Below are 15,700 nucleotides of genomic sequence, written 5' to 3'. Positions count from 1 at the left end.
CAGTGGTGTGTGTGTGTGAGAGTGGTGTGTGTGTGAGACAGTGGTGTGTGTGTGTGAGACAGTGGTGTGTGTGTGAGAGACAGTGGTGTGTGTGTGAGAGACAGTGACAGTGTGTGTTTGACACAGTGTCTGTGTGTGACAGTGTCTGTGTGTGAGACAGTGGCGTGTGTGTGAGACAGTGGTGTGTGTGTGAGACAGTGGTGTGTGTGTGAGACAGTGGTGTGTGTGTGTGAGACAGTGGTGTGTGTGTGAGAGACAGTGGTGTGTGTGTGAGAGACAGTGACAGTGTGTGTTTGACACAGTGTCTGTGTGTGACAGTGTCTGTGTGTGAGACAGTGGTGTGTGTGCGTGAGACAGTGGTGTGTGTGTGTGAGACAGTGGTGTGTGTGTGAGAGACAGTGGTGTGTGTGTGTGAGACAGTGGTGTGTGCGTGAGACAGTGGTGTGTGTGTGTTAGACAGTGGTGTGTGTGTGTGAGAGAGTGGTGTGTGTTTGAGAGACAGTGGTGTGTGTGTGTGAGACAGTGGTGTGTGTGTGTGAGACAGTGGTGTGTGTGTGAGAGACAGTGGTGTGTGTGTGTGAGACAGTGGTGTGTGTGTGAGACAGTGGTGTGTGTGTGAGAGACAGTGGTGTGTGTGTGTGAGAGAGTGGTGTGTGTGTGAGAGACAGTGGTGTGTGTGTGTGAGACAGTGGTGTGTGTGTGTGAGACAGTGGTGTGTGAGTGAGAGACAGTGGTGTGTGTGTGTGAGACAGTGGCGTGTGTGTGTGAGACAGTGGTGTGTGTGTGAGACAGTGGTGTGTGTGTGAGACGGTGGTGTGTGTATGAGACAGTGGTGTGTGTGTGTGAGAGAGTGGTGTGTGTGTGAGACAGTGGTGTGTGTGTGTGAGACAGTGGTGTGTGTGTGTGAGAGACAGTGGTGTGGGTGTGTGAGACAGTGTCTGTGTGTGACAGTGTCTGTGTGTGACAGTGTCTGTGTGTGAGACAGTGGCGTGTGTGTGTGAGACAGTGGTGTGTGTGTGTGAGACATTGGTGTGTGTGTGAGAGACAGTGGTGTGTGTGTGTGAGACAGTGGTGTGTGTGTGAGACAGTGGTGTGTGTGTGTGAGACAGTGGTGTGTGTGTGTGAGAGAGTGGTGTGTGTGTGAGACAGTGGTGTGTGTGTGTGAGACAGTGGTGTGTGTGAGAGACAGTGGTGTGTGTGTGAGAGACAGTGACAGTGTGTGTTTGAGACAGTGTCTGTGTGTGACAGTGTCTGTGTGTGACAGTGTCTGTGTGTGAGACAGTGGCGTGTGTGTGTGAGACAGTGGTGTGTGTGTGTGAGACAGTGGTGTGTGTATGAGAGACAGTGGTGTGTGTGTGTGAGACAGTGGCGTGTGTGTGTGAGACAGTGGTGTGTGTGTGTGAGACAGTGGCGTGTGTGTGTGAGACAGTGGTGTGTGTGTGAGAGACAGTGGTGTGTGTGTGAGAGACAGTGACAGTGTGTGTTTGAGACAGTGTCTGTGTGTGACAGTGTCTGTGTGTGACAGTGTCTGTGTGTGAGACAGTGGTGTGTGTGTGTGAGACAGTGGCGTGTATGTGTGAGACAGTGGTGTGTGTGTGTGAGACAGTGGTGTGTGTGTGAGACAGTGGTGTGTGTGTGTGAGACAGTGGTGTGTGTGTGAGAGACAGTGGTGTGTGTGTGTGAGACAGTGGTGTGTGTGTGAGACAGTGGTGTGTGTGTGTGAGACAGTGGTGTGTGTGTGTGAGACAGTGGTGTGTGTGTGTGAGACAGTGGCGTGTGTGTGAGACAGTGGTGTGTGTGTGAGAAAGTAGTGTGTATGTGAGACAGTGGTGTGTGTGTGAGACAGTGGTGTGTGTGTGTGAGACAGTGGTGTGTATGTGAGAGACAGTGGTGTGTGTGTGAGAGACAGTGACAGTGTGTGTTTGAGACAGTGTCTGTGTGTGACAGTGTCTGTGTGTGACAGTGTCTGTGTGTGAGACAGTGGCGTGTGTGTGTGAGACAGTGGCGTGTGTGTGTGAGACAGTGGTGTGTGTGTGTGAGACAGTGGTGTGTGTGTGTCAGACAGTGGTGTGTGTGTGTGAGACAGTGACGTGTGTGTGTGTGAGACAGTGGTGTGTGTGTGAGAGACAGTGGTGTGTGTGTGTGTGAGACAGTGGTGTGTGTGTGTGTGAGACAGTGGCGTGTGTGTGAGAGACAGTGGTGTGTGTGTGTGTGACAGTGGTGTGTGTGTGTGAGACAGTGGCGTGTGTGTGAGACAGTGGTGTGTGTGTGAGAAAGTAGTGTGTATGTGAGACAGTGGTGTGTGTGTGAGAGACAGTGGTGTGTGTGTGTGAGACAGTGGCGTGTGTGTGAGACAGTGGTGTGTGTGTGAGAAAGTAGTGTGTGTGTGTGAGACAGTGGTGTGTGTGTGAAACAGTGGTGTGTGTGTGAGACAGTGGCGTGTGTGTGAGACGGTGGTGTGTGTGTGTGAGACAGTGGTGTGTGTGTGAGAGATAGTGGTGTGTGTGTGAGAGACAGTGGTGTGTGTGTGAGACAGTGGTGTGTGTGTGAGACGGTGGTGTGCGTGTGAGACAGTGGTGTGTGTGTGAGACAGTGGTGTGTGTGTGTGAGACAGTGGTGTGTGTGTGAAACGGTGGTGTGTGTGTGAGACAGTGGCGTGTGTGTGAGACAGTGGTGTGTGTGTGAGACAGTGGCATGTGTGTGAGACAGTGGTGTGTGTGTGTGAGACAGTGGTGTGTGTGTGAGAGACAGTGGTGTGTGTGTGAGACAGTGTTGTGTGTGTGAGACGGTGGTGTGTGTGTGAGACAGTGGCGTATGTGTGTGTGAGACAGTGGTGTGTGTGTGAGACGGTGGTGTGTGTGTGTGAGACGGTGGTGTGTGTGTGAGACAGTGGTGTGTGTGTGAGACAGTGGCGTGTGTGTGAGACAGTGGTGTGTGTGTGAGACGGTGGTGTGTGTGTTTGAGACAGTGGTGTGTGTGTGAGACAGTGGCGTGTGTGTGAGACAGTGGTGTGTGTGTGTGTGTGAGACAGTGGTGTGTGTGTGAGAGACAGTGGTGTGTGTGTGTGTGAGACGGTGGTGTGTGTGTGAGACAGTGGCGTGTGTGTGAGACAGTGGTGTGTGTGTGAGACAGTGGTGTGTGTGTGTGTGAGACAGTGGTGTGTGTGTGAGAGACAGTGGTGTGTGTGTGTGTGAGACAGTGGTGTGTGTGTGAGACAGTGGCGTGTGTGTGAGACAGTGGTGTGTGTGTGTGAGACAGTGGTGTGTGTGTGAGAGACAGTGGTGTGTGTGTGCGTGAGACAGTGGTGTATGTGTGAGAGACAGTGGTGTGTGTGTGTGAGACAGTGGCGTGTGTGTGTGAGACAGTGGTGTGTGTGTGTGTGAGACAGTGGTGTGTGTGTGTGAGACAGTGGCGTGTGTGTGAGACAGTGGCGTGTGTGTGAGAAAGTGGTGTGTGTGTGTGAGACAGTGGCGTGTGTGTGTGAGACAGTGGTGTGTGTGTGTGTGAGACAGTGGTGCCTGTGTGTGAGACAGTGGTGTGTGTGTGAGACGGTGGTGTGTGTGTGTGAGACAGTGGTGTGTGTGTGTGAGACAGTGGCGTGTGTGTGAGACAGTGGTGTGTGTGTGAGACAGTGGTGTGTGTGTGTGTGGGACAGTGGTGTGTGTGTGAGAGACAGTGGTGTGTGTGTGTGAGACAGTGGTGTGTGTGTGAGACGGTGGTGTGTGTGTGAGACAGTGGCGTGTGTGTGAGACAGTGGTGTGTGTGTGTGAGACAGTGGTGTGTGTGTGAGACAGTGGCGTGTGTGTGAGAAAGTGGTGTGTGTGTGTGAGACAGTGGTGTGTGTGTGTGAGACAGTGGTGTGTGTGTGTGTGAGACAGTGGTGTGTGTGTGAGACAGTGGCGTGTGTGTGAGAAAGTGGTGTGTGTGTGTGAGACAGTGGTGTGTGTGTGTGAGACAGCGGCGTGTGTGTGAGAAAGAGGTGTGTGTGTGTGTGAGACAGTGGTGTGTGTGTGAGACAGTGGCGTGTGTGTGAGAAAGTGGTGTGTGTGTGTGAGACAGTGGTGTGTGTGTGTGAGACAGCGGCGTGTGTGTGTGAGACAGTGGCGTGTGTGTGAGACGGTGGTGTGTGTGTGAGACAGTGGCATGTGTGTGAGAAAGTGGTGTGTGTGTGTGTGAGACAGTGGTGTGTGTGTGTGAGACAGCGGCGTGTGTGTGTGAGACAGTGGCATGTGTGTGAGAAAGTGGTGTGTGTGTGTGTGAGACAGTGGTGTGTGTGTGTGAGACAGCGGCGTGTGTGTGTGAGACAGTGGCGTGTGTGTGAGACGGTGGTGTGTGTGTGAGACAGTGGTGTGTGTGTGTGAGACAGTGGTGTGTGTGTGAGAGACAGTGGTGTGTGTGTGAGAGACAGTGACAGTGTGTGTTTGACACAGTGTCTGTGTGTGACAGTGTCTGTGTGTGAGACAGTGGCGTGTGTGTGAGACAGTGGTGTGTGTGTGAGACAGTGGTGTGTGTGTGAGACAGTGGTGTGTGTGTGTGAGACAGTGGTGTGTGTGTGAGAGACAGTGGTGTGTGTGTGAGAGACAGTGACAGTGTGTGTTTGACACAGTGTCTGTGTGTGACAGTGTCTGTGTGTGAGACAGTGGTGTGTGTGCGTGAGACAGTGGTGTGTGTGTGTGAGACAGTGGTGTGTGTGTGAGAGACAGTGGTGTGTGTGTGTGAGACAGTGGTGTGTGCGTGAGACAGTGGTGTGTGTGTGTTAGACAGTGGTGTGTGTGTGTGAGAGAGTGGTGTGTGTTTGAGAGACAGTGGTGTGTGTGTGTGAGACAGTGGTGTGTGTGTGTGAGACAGTGGTGTGTGTGTGAGAGACAGTGGTGTGTGTGTGTGAGACAGTGGTGTGTGTGTGAGACAGTGGTGTGTGTGTGTGAGACAGTGGTGTGTGTGTGTGAGAGAGTGGTGTGTGTGTGAGAGACAGTGGTGTGTGTGTGTGAGACAGTGGTGTGTGTGTGTGAGACAGTGGTGTGTGAGTGAGAGACAGTGGTGTGTGTGTGTGAGACAGTGGCGTGTGTGTGTGAGACAGTGGTGTGTGTGTGAGACAGTGGTGTGTGTGTGAGACGGTGGTGTGTGTATGAGACAGTGGTGTGTGTGTGTGAGAGAGTGGTGTGTGTGTGAGACAGTGGTGTGTGTGTGTGAGACAGTGGTGTGTGTGTGTGAGAGACAGTGGTGTGGGTGTGTGAGACAGTGTCTGTGTGTGACAGTGTCTGTGTGTGACAGTGTCTGTGTGTGAGACAGTGGCGTGTGTGTGTGAGACAGTGGTGTGTGTGTGTGAGACATTGGTGTGTGTGTGAGAGACAGTGGTGTGTGTGTGTGAGACAGTGGTGTGTGTGTGAGACAGTGGTGTGTGTGTGTGAGACAGTGGTGTGTGTGTGAGAGAGTGGTGTGTGTGTGAGACAGTGGTGTGTGTGTGTGAGACAGTGGTGTGTGTGAGAGACAGTGGTGTGTGTGTGAGAGACAGTGACAGTGTGTGTTTGAGACAGTGTCTGTGTGTGACAGTGTCTGTGTGTGACAGTGTCTGTGTGTGAGACAGTGGCGTGTGTGTGTGAGACAGTGGTGTGTGTGTGTGAGACAGTGGTGTGTGTATGAGAGACAGTGGTGTGTGTGTGTGAGACAGTGGCGTGTGTGTGTGAGACAGTGGTGTGTGTGTGTGAGACAGTGGCGTGTGTGTGTGAGACAGTGGTGTGTGTGTGAGAGACAGTGGTGTGTGTGTGAGAGACAGTGACAGTGTGTGTTTGAGACAGTGTCTGTGTGTGACAGTGTCTGTGTGTGACAGTGTCTGTGTGTGAGACAGTGGTGTGTGTGTGTGAGACAGTGGCGTGTATGTGTGAGACAGTGGTGTGTGTGTGTGAGACAGTGGTGTGTGTGTGAGACAGTGGTGTGTGTGTGTGAGACAGTGGTGTGTGTGTGAGAGACAGTGGTGTGTGTGTGTGAGACAGTGGTGTGTGTGTGAGACAGTGGTGTGTGTGTGTGAGACAGTGGTGTGTGTGTGTGAGACAGTGGTGTGTGTGTGTGAGACAGTGGCGTGTGTGTGAGACAGTGGTGTGTGTGTGAGAAAGTAGTGTGTATGTGAGACAGTGGTGTGTGTGTGAGACAGTGGTGTGTGTGTGTGAGACAGTGGTGTGTATGTGAGAGACAGTGGTGTGTGTGTGAGAGACAGTGACAGTGTGTGTTTGAGACAGTGTCTGTGTGTGACAGTGTCTGTGTGTGACAGTGTCTGTGTGTGAGACAGTGGCGTGTGTGTGTGAGACAGTGGCGTGTGTGTGTGAGACAGTGGTGTGTGTGTGTGAGACAGTGGTGTGTGTGTGTCAGACAGTGGTGTGTGTGTGTGAGACAGTGACGTGTGTGTGTGTGAGACAGTGGTGTGTGTGTGAGAGACAGTGGTGTGTGTGTGTGTGAGACAGTGGTGTGTGTGTGTGTGAGACAGTGGCGTGTGTGTGAGAGACAGTGGTGTGTGTGTGTGTGACAGTGGTGTGTGTGTGTGAGACAGTGGCGTGTGTGTGAGACAGTGGTGTGTGTGTGAGAAAGTAGTGTGTATGTGAGACAGTGGTGTGTGTGTGAGAGACAGTGGTGTGTGTGTGTGAGACAGTGGCGTGTGTGTGAGACAGTGGTGTGTGTGTGAGAAAGTAGTGTGTGTGTGTGAGACAGTGGTGTGTGTGTGAAACAGTGGTGTGTGTGTGAGACAGTGGCGTGTGTGTGAGACGGTGGTGTGTGTGTGTGAGACAGTGGTGTGTGTGTGAGAGATAGTGGTGTGTGTGTGAGAGACAGTGGTGTGTGTGTGAGACAGTGGTGTGTGTGTGAGACGGTGGTGTGCGTGTGAGACAGTGGTGTGTGTGTGAGACAGTGGTGTGTGTGTGTGAGACAGTGGTGTGTGTGTGAAACGGTGGTGTGTGTGTGAGACAGTGGCGTGTGTGTGAGACAGTGGTGTGTGTGTGAGACAGTGGCATGTGTGTGAGACAGTGGTGTGTGTGTGTGAGACAGTGGTGTGTGTGTGAGAGACAGTGGTGTGTGTGTGAGACAGTGTTGTGTGTGTGAGACGGTGGTGTGTGTGTGAGACAGTGGCGTATGTGTGTGTGAGACAGTGGTGTGTGTGTGAGACGGTGGTGTGTGTGTGTGAGACGGTGGTGTGTGTGTGAGACAGTGGTGTGTGTGTGAGACAGTGGCGTGTGTGTGAGACAGTGGTGTGTGTGTGAGACGGTGGTGTGTGTGTTTGAGACAGTGGTGTGTGTGTGAGACAGTGGCGTGTGTGTGAGACAGTGGTGTGTGTGTGTGTGTGAGACAGTGGTGTGTGTGTGAGAGACAGTGGTGTGTGTGTGTGTGAGACGGTGGTGTGTGTGTGAGACAGTGGCGTGTGTGTGAGACAGTGGTGTGTGTGTGAGACAGTGGTGTGTGTGTGTGTGAGACAGTGGTGTGTGTGTGAGAGACAGTGGTGTGTGTGTGTGTGAGACAGTGGTGTGTGTGTGAGACAGTGGCGTGTGTGTGAGACAGTGGTGTGTGTGTGTGAGACAGTGGTGTGTGTGTGAGAGACAGTGGTGTGTGTGTGTGTGAGACAGTGGCGTGTGTGTGAGACAGTGGCGTGTGTGTGAGACAGTGGTGTGTGTGTGCGTGAGACAGTGGTGTATGTGTGAGAGACAGTGGTGTGTGTGTGTGAGACAGTGGCGTGTGTGTGTGAGACAGTGGTGTGTGTGTGTGTGAGACAGTGGTGTGTGTGTGTGAGACAGTGGCGTGTGTGTGAGACAGTGGCGTGTGTGTGAGAAAGTGGTGTGTGTGTGTGAGACAGTGGCGTGTGTGTGTGAGACAGTGGTGTGTGTGTGTGTGAGACAGTGGTGCCTGTGTGTGAGACAGTGGTGTGTGTGTGTGAGACAGTGGTGTGTGTGTGTGAGACAGTGGCGTGTGTGTGAGACAGTGGTGTGTGTGTGAGACAGTGGTGTGTGTGTGTGTGGGACAGTGGTGTGTGTGTGAGAGACAGTGGTGTGTGTGTGTGAGACAGTGGTGTGTGTGTGAGACGGTGGTGTGTGTGTGAGACAGTGGCGTGTGTGTGAGACAGTGGTGTGTGTGTGTGAGACAGTGGTGTGTGTGTGAGACAGTGGCGTGTGTGTGAGAAAGTGGTGTGTGTGTGTGAGACAGTGGTGTGTGTGTGTGAGACAGTGGTGTGTGTGTGTGTGAGACAGTGGTGTGTGTGTGAGACAGTGGTGTGTGTGTGTGAGACAGTGGTGTGTGTGTGAGACGGTGGTGTGTGTGTGAGACAGTGGCGTGTGTGTGAGACAGTGGTGTGTGTGTGTGAGACAGTGGTGTGTGTGTGAGACAGTGGCGTGTGTGTGAGAAAGTGGTGTGTGTGTGTGAGACAGTGGTGTGTGTGTGTGAGACAGCGGCGTGTGTGTGTGAGACAGTGGCGTGTGTGTGAGACGGTGGTGTGTGTGTGAGACAGTGGCGTGTGTGTGAGACAGTGGTGTGTGTGTGAGACAGTGGCGTGTGTGTGAGAAAGTGGTGTGTGTGTGTGTGAGACAGTGGTGTGTGTGTGTGAGACAGCGGCGTGTGTGTGTGAGACAGTGGCGTGTGTGTGAGACGGTGGTGTGTGTGTGAGACAGTGGCGTGTGTGTGAGACAGTGGCGTGTGTGTGCGAGACTGCGGCCTGTGTGTGCGAGACTGTGGTATGTGTGTGAGACCGTGCTGGCCTGTGATTTTCAGACTTGGTTCGTTTGGATCGGGCTGGTCTGGGTTGGGTTGGATCGAGCTGGTCTGGGTTGGATCGGGCTGGTCTGGGTTGGGTTGGATCGGGCTGGTCTGGGTTGGGTTGGATCGGGCTGGTCTGGTCTGGGTTGGATTGCGCTGGTCTGGGTTGGATTGGGCTGGTCTGGTCTGGGTTGGATCGGGCTGGTCTCGTCTGGGTTGGATTGGGCTGGTCTGTCTGGGTTGGATCGGGCTGGTCTGGTCTGGGTTGGGTTGGATCGGGCTTGTCTGGTCTGGGTTGGATCGGGCTGGTCTGTCTGGGTTGGATCGGGCTGGTCTGGTCTGGGTTGGGTTGGATCGGGCTGGTCTGGTCTGGATTGGATCGGGCTGGTCTGTCTGGGTTGGATTGGGCTGGTCTGGTCTGGGTTGGGTTGGATCGGGCTGGTCTGGTCTGGGTTGGATCGGGCTGGTCTGTCTGGGTTGGATCGGGCTGGTCTGGTCTGGGTTGGGTTGGATCGGGCTGGTCTGGTCTGGATTGGATCGGGCTGGTCTGTCTGGGTTGGATTGGGCTGGTCTGGTCTGGGTTGGGTCGGGCTTGTCTGGTCTGGGTTGGATTGGGCTGGTCTGGGTTGGGTTGGGTCGGGCTGGTCTGGTCTGGGTTGGATCGGGCCTGTCTGTGTTGGGTTGGATCGGACTGGTCTGGGTTGGGTTGGAGCAGGCTGGTTTGGTCTGGGTTGGATCGGGCTGGTCTGGTCTGGGTTGAGTCGGGCTGGTCTGGTCTAGGTTGGATCGGGCTGGTCTGGGTTGGGTTGGATCGGGCTGGTCCGGGTTGGATCGGGCTGGTCTGGGTTGGATCGCGCTGGTCTGGGTTGGGTTGGATTGGGCTGGTCCGGGTTGGATCGGGCTGGTCTGGGTTGGATTGGGCTGGTCTGGGTTGGGTTGGATTGGGCTTGTCTGGGTTGGGTTGGATCGGGCTGGTCTGGGTTGGGTTGGAGCGGGCTGGTCTGGGTTGGCTTGGATCGGGTTGGTCTGGGTTGGGTTGGATCGGGCTGGTCTGGGTTGGGTTGGATCGGGCTGGTCTGGGTTGGGTTGGAGCGGGCTGGTCTGGGTTGGGTTGGATCGGGCTGGTCTGGTCTGGGTTGGATCGGGCTGGTCTGTGTTGGGTTGGATCGGGCTGGTCTGGGTTGGGTTGGATCGGGCTGGTCGGGGTTGGGTTGGATCGGGCTGGTCTGGGTTGGATCGGGCTGGTCTGGGTTGGATTGGGCTGGTCTGGGTTGGGTTGGATTGGGCTGGTCTGGGTTGGGTTGGATCGGGCTGGTCCGGGTTGGATCGGGCTGGTCTGGGTTGGATCGGGCTGGTCTGGGTTGGGTTGGATTGGGCTGGTCTGGGTTGGATCGGGCTGGTCTGGGTTGGATTGGGCTGGTCTGAGTTGGGTTGGAGCGGGCTGGTCTGGGTTGGGTTGGGCTGGTCTGAGTTGGGTTGGATCGGGCTGGTCTGGGTTGGGTTGGAGCGGGCTGGTCTAGGTTGGGTTGGATCGGGCTGGTCTGGGTTGGGTTGGAGCGGGCTGGTCTGGGTTGGGTTGGAGCGGGCTGCTCTGGTCTGGGTTGAATCGGCCTGGTCTGGGTTGGGTTGGATCGGGCTGGTCTGGGTTGGGTTGGATCGGGCTGGTCTGGGTTGGGTTGGATCGGGCTGGTCCGGGTTGGATCGGGCTGGTCTGGGTTGGATCGGGCTGGTCTGGGTTGGGTTGGATTGGGCTGGTCTGGGTTGGATCGGGCTGGTCTGGGTTGGATTGGGCTGGTCTGAGTTGGGTTGGAGCGGGCTGGTCTGGGTTGGGTTGGATCGGGCTGGTCTGGTCTGGGTTGGATCGGGCTGGTCTGTGTTGGGTTGGATCGGGCTGGTCTGGGTTGGGTTGGATCGGGCTGGTCGGGGTTGGGTTGGATCGGGCTGGTCTGGGTTGGATCGGGCTGGTCTGGGTTGGATTGGGCTGGTCTGGGTTGGGTTGGATTGGGCTGGTCTGGGTTGGGTTGGATCGGGCTGGTCGGGGTTGGGTTGGATCGGGCTGGTCTGGGTTGGATCGGGCTGGTCTGGGTTGGATTGGGCTGGTCTGGGTTGGGTTGGATTGGGCTGGTCTGGGTTGGGTTGGATCGGGCTGGTCTGGGTTGGGTTGGATCGGGCTGGTCTGGTCTGGGTTGAATCGGCCTGGTCTGGGTTGGGTTGGATCGGGCTGGTCTGGTCTGGGTTGAATCGGCCTGGTCTGGGTTGGGTTGGATCGGGCTGGTCTAGTCTGGGTTGGATCGGGCTGGTCTGGGTTGGATTGGGCTGGTCTGAGTTGGGTTGGATCGGGCTGGTCTGGGTTGGGTTGGAGCGGGCTGGTCTAGGTTGGGTTGGATCGGGCTGGTCTGGGTTGGGTTGGAGCGGGCTGGTCTGGGTTGGGTTGGAGCGGGCTGCTCTGGTCTGGGTTGAATCGGCCTGGTCTGGGTTGGGTTGGATCGGGCTGGTCTGGGTTGGGTTGGATCGGGCTGGTCTGGGTTGGGTTGGATCGGGCTGGTCCGGGTTGGATCGGGCTGGTCTGGGTTGGATCGGGCTGGTCTGGGTTGGGTTGGATTGGGCTGGTCTGGGTTGGATCGGGCTGGTCTGGGTTGGATTGGGCTGGTCTGAGTTGGGTTGGATTGGGCTGGTCTGGGTTGGGTTGGATCGGGCTGGTCTGGGTTGGGTTGGATTGGGCTGGTCTGGGTTGGGTTGGATTGGGCTGGTCTGGGTTGGATCGGGCTGGTCTGGGTTGGGTTGGATCGGGCTGGTCTGGGTTGGGTTGGATCGGGCTGGTCTGGGTTGGGTTGGATTGGGCTGGTCTGGGTTGGATCGGGCTGGTCTGGGTTGGATCGGGCTGGTCTGGGTTGGATCGGGCTGGTCTGGGTTGGATCGGGCTGGTCTGGGTTAGATCGGACTGGTCTGGGTTGGATCGGGCTGGTCTGGGTTGGGTTGGATCGGGTTGTCAATATCTGTCTGGGGAACATGGGGAATTGGGTTGGGGAGAGGATTGGTGATGTGTACGGATTGTTGAGTTTACCTAAGTTTACCTGAGCTGGTCTGGGAGCAAGATGTGGTGTCGAAGTATTTGAATGGTGATTGGTTTGAGGTCGGTAACACTGGGCTTTTGGGAGAGTTTGGTAAGACCTCGTTGTTGAGTGAGTATTTGTGAGAAAAGTCAAGTTGGCTGATTGAATCGAGCCCTGTCTGGTTTGGGTGAGTATGTTCAGCAGAAAATCAGGAAGGTCTGTATATGTGCTGATCTCTGGGTTATGGAGACATTGAGAGAGAACCCTTTAATTCACAAAACTTAAATTCATTAAGTTAAAATAATTATATTTGTAGCATGTTTTATGGGGAAATATATCAGCAGAAGTGTGTGTGTGTGTGTGTGTGTGTGTGTGTGTGTGTGAAAGTGGATTGATTGAAGGAAGGATGCTAATTATCTCTATGTTTAATTTCAGTAAAGATTACCATCACATTTCACCCAAAATCCCACGTCCACAGTTTAACAAAATGAAGATTTTTCCAGCATTCAACAAATCAATTGTACTTTCTGGTGTTTGAGCTTGGTAACATATAGTTTTGAAATGTAGAGTATGTCTCAAGGAAAGGATGAATAGTGTGTATTATACTGACCATCAGAAATATCTCTCTTTGTTTCATACATAGAACAAAGAACAAAGAAAATTTACTGCCCAGGAACAGGCCCTTCGGCCCTCCAAGCCTGAGCCGATCCAAATCTACTGTCTAAACCTGTCGGTTAATTCCTAATCATCTGTATCCCTCTGCTCCCCACCTTCTCATACATCTGTCCAGACGCATCTTCAATGAATCTACCGTTAACCCTGTATTCCGCATTCTTATTTGTCCTTCCAAAATGGACAACCTCACACTTGACAGGGTTGAACTCCATCTGCCACTCCTCAGCCCAGCTCTGCTTCATATCTAAGTCTCTTTGCAGCCTACAACAGCCCTCCTCACTATCCACAACTCCACCAATCTTCGTATCATCTGCAAATTTACTGACCCACCCTTCGACTCCCTCTTCCAAGTCATTAATAAAAATTACAAACAGCAGAGGACCCAGAACTGATCCCTGCAGAACTCCACTTGTAATTGGGCTCCAGGCTGAATATTTACCATCTACCACCACTCTCTGATTTTGACCGGTTAGCCAGTTTTCTATCCAATTGGCCAAACTTCCCACTATCCCATGCCTCCTGACTTTCCGCATAAGCCTACCATGGGGAACCTTATCAAATGCCTTACTAAAATCCATGTACACTACATCCACTGCTCTACCCTCATCCACATGCTTGGTCACCTCCTCGAAGAATTCAATAAGACTTGTAAGGCAAGACCTACCCTTCACAAATCCGTGTTGGCTGTCCCTAATCAAGCAGTGTCTTTCCAGATACTCGTAAATCCTATCCCTCAGTACCCTTTCCATTACTTTGCCTACCACCGAAGTAAGACTAACTGGCCTGTAATTCCCGGGGTTATCCCTATTCCCTTTTTTGAACAGGGGCACAACATTCGCCACTCTCCAGTCCCCTGGTACCACCCCCATTGACAGTGAAGATGAAAAGATCATTGCCAACGGATCTGCAATTTCCTCTCTTGCTTCCCACATAATCCTAGTATATATCCCGTCAGGCCCGGGGGACTTGTCTGTCCTCAAGTTGTTCAAAATGCCCAACACATCTTCCTTCCTAACAAGTATCTCTTCTAGCTTACGAGTCCGTTTCACACTCTCCTCTTCAACAATACAGTCCCTCTCGTTTGTAAATACTGAAGAAAATTACTCATTCAAGACCTCTCCTATCTCTTCCGACTCAATACACAGTCTCCCACTACTGTCCTTGATCAGACCTACTCTCATTCACGTCATTCTCATGTTTCTCACATACGCATAAAATGCCTTGGGGTTATCCTTGATCCTATCCGCCAAGGATTTTTCATGCCCTCTCTTAGTTCTCCTAATCCCTTTCTTCAGCTCCCTCTTGGCTATCCTGTATCCCTCCACTGCTCTGTCTGAACCTTGTTTCCTCAACCTTATGTAAGCCTCCTTCTTCCTCTTTACAAGACATTCAACCTCCCTCGTCAACCAAGGTTCCCTCACACGTCCATCACTTTCCTGCCTGATCGGTACATACATATCAAGGACACGTCGTATCTGTTCCTTGAAAAAGTTCCACATTTCCACCACATCCTTCCCTGACAGCCTGTGCTCCCAACGTATGCTCCTCAGATCCTGTCTTACAGCATCGTATTTACCTTCCCCCAATTGTAAAACCTACCATGTTGCACCAATCTCTCTCCATAACCAAGGTGAAAGTCACAGAATTGTGGTCACCATCACCAAAATGCTCACCCACTAACAAGCCCATCACTTGTCCCAATTCGTTACCAAGTACCAAATCCAATATGGCCTCCCCTCTGGTTGGACAATCTACATACTGAGTTAGAAAAGCTTCCTGGACACACTGCACAAACACCGCCCCATCCAATCTACTTGATCTAAAGAGCTTCCAATCAATATTTGGGAAGTTGAAGTCGCCCATGACTACGACCCTGTGGCTTCTGCACCTTTCCAAAATCTGTTTCCCAATCTGTTTCTCCACATCTCTGCTGCTATTGGGGGGCCTATAATAAACACCCAACAAGGTGACTGCACCTTTCCTATTTCTGACTTCAGCCCATACTACCTCCAGAGGCAGATCCCCCTCAAACTTCCTTTCTGCAGCCGTTATACCATTTCTAATTAGCAATGCCACCCCCCCCCCCCCTCCTTTTTTACCACCCTCCCTAATCTTACTGAAACATCTGTAACCAGGAACCTCCAACAGCCATTCCTGTCCCTCATCTATCCATGTTTCCGTGATGGCCACAACATCGTAGTCCCAGGTACCGATCCACGCCTTAAGTTCACCCACCTTATTTCTGATACTCCTTGCATTGAAGTATACGCACTTGAGCCCATCTCTGTGTCCGCATGTAGTCCCTGTCAGTGCTACCTTCTCCACAGCCTCCCTACAGTCTTGGACATCCTGACACACAGCTAGCTTACTTGCTGGACAAGTCCGGATCCCATCCCCCTGCCAAATTAGTTTAAACCCCCCTGAAGAGTGCTAGCAAACCTACCTCCCAGGATGTAGGTGCCCTTCTGGTTCAGGTGCAACCCGTCCTGTTTGTACAGGTCCCACCTTCCCCAGAATGCAGTCCAATTGTCCAAATATCTGAAACCCTCCCTCCTACACAATCCTTGCAGCCACGTGTTCAACTGCACTCTCTCCCTATTCCTTGCCTCACTCACGTGGCACCGACAACAACCCAGAGATGATGACTCTGTCCATCCTAGCTTTTAGCTTCCAGCCTAACTCCCTGAGCTCCTGAATGCCCTCCCCACCCCTCTTCCTACCTATGTCATTGGTGCCAATGTGAATCACGACTTCTGGCTGCACACCCTCCCCCTTAAGGATTCTGAAGACACGGTCCGAGACGTCTCGGACCCTGGCATGCGGGAGGCAATTTGTCTGGATTGAAATCCATCTGCCACTTTTCTGCCTAACTCTACAGTCTATCTATATCCTCCTGTATTCTCTGACAGGCCCTTATGGTTTCTGCTACTCCACCAATCTTCATGTCATCTGCAAACCTGCTGATCATACCAACAGTGCCCTCTTCCAAATCATTTATGTATATTACAAACAGCAGTGGCCCCAACACTGACCCCTGTGGAACACCACTGGGCACCTTTCTCCATTTTGAGAAACTCCCTTCAGCTACTCCTCCCTGTCTCCTGCTGCTCAACCAGTCCTTTATCCACCTGCTAGAACACCCTGCACACTATGTGGCATCAATAATCAATGCCTTTGAACTAGACACAGCATTATGACAGTGAAGTTTGCACTGACACAGCCAAGTGTGTCAGACCTTGAGATGCTGG

Source organism: Chiloscyllium punctatum, chromosome 26, assembly GCF_047496795.1.
Source record: "Chiloscyllium punctatum isolate Juve2018m chromosome 26, sChiPun1.3, whole genome shotgun sequence".
NCBI lineage: Eukaryota > Metazoa > Chordata > Chondrichthyes > Orectolobiformes > Hemiscylliidae > Chiloscyllium > Chiloscyllium punctatum.
This window is presented reverse-complemented; position numbering follows the sequence as displayed.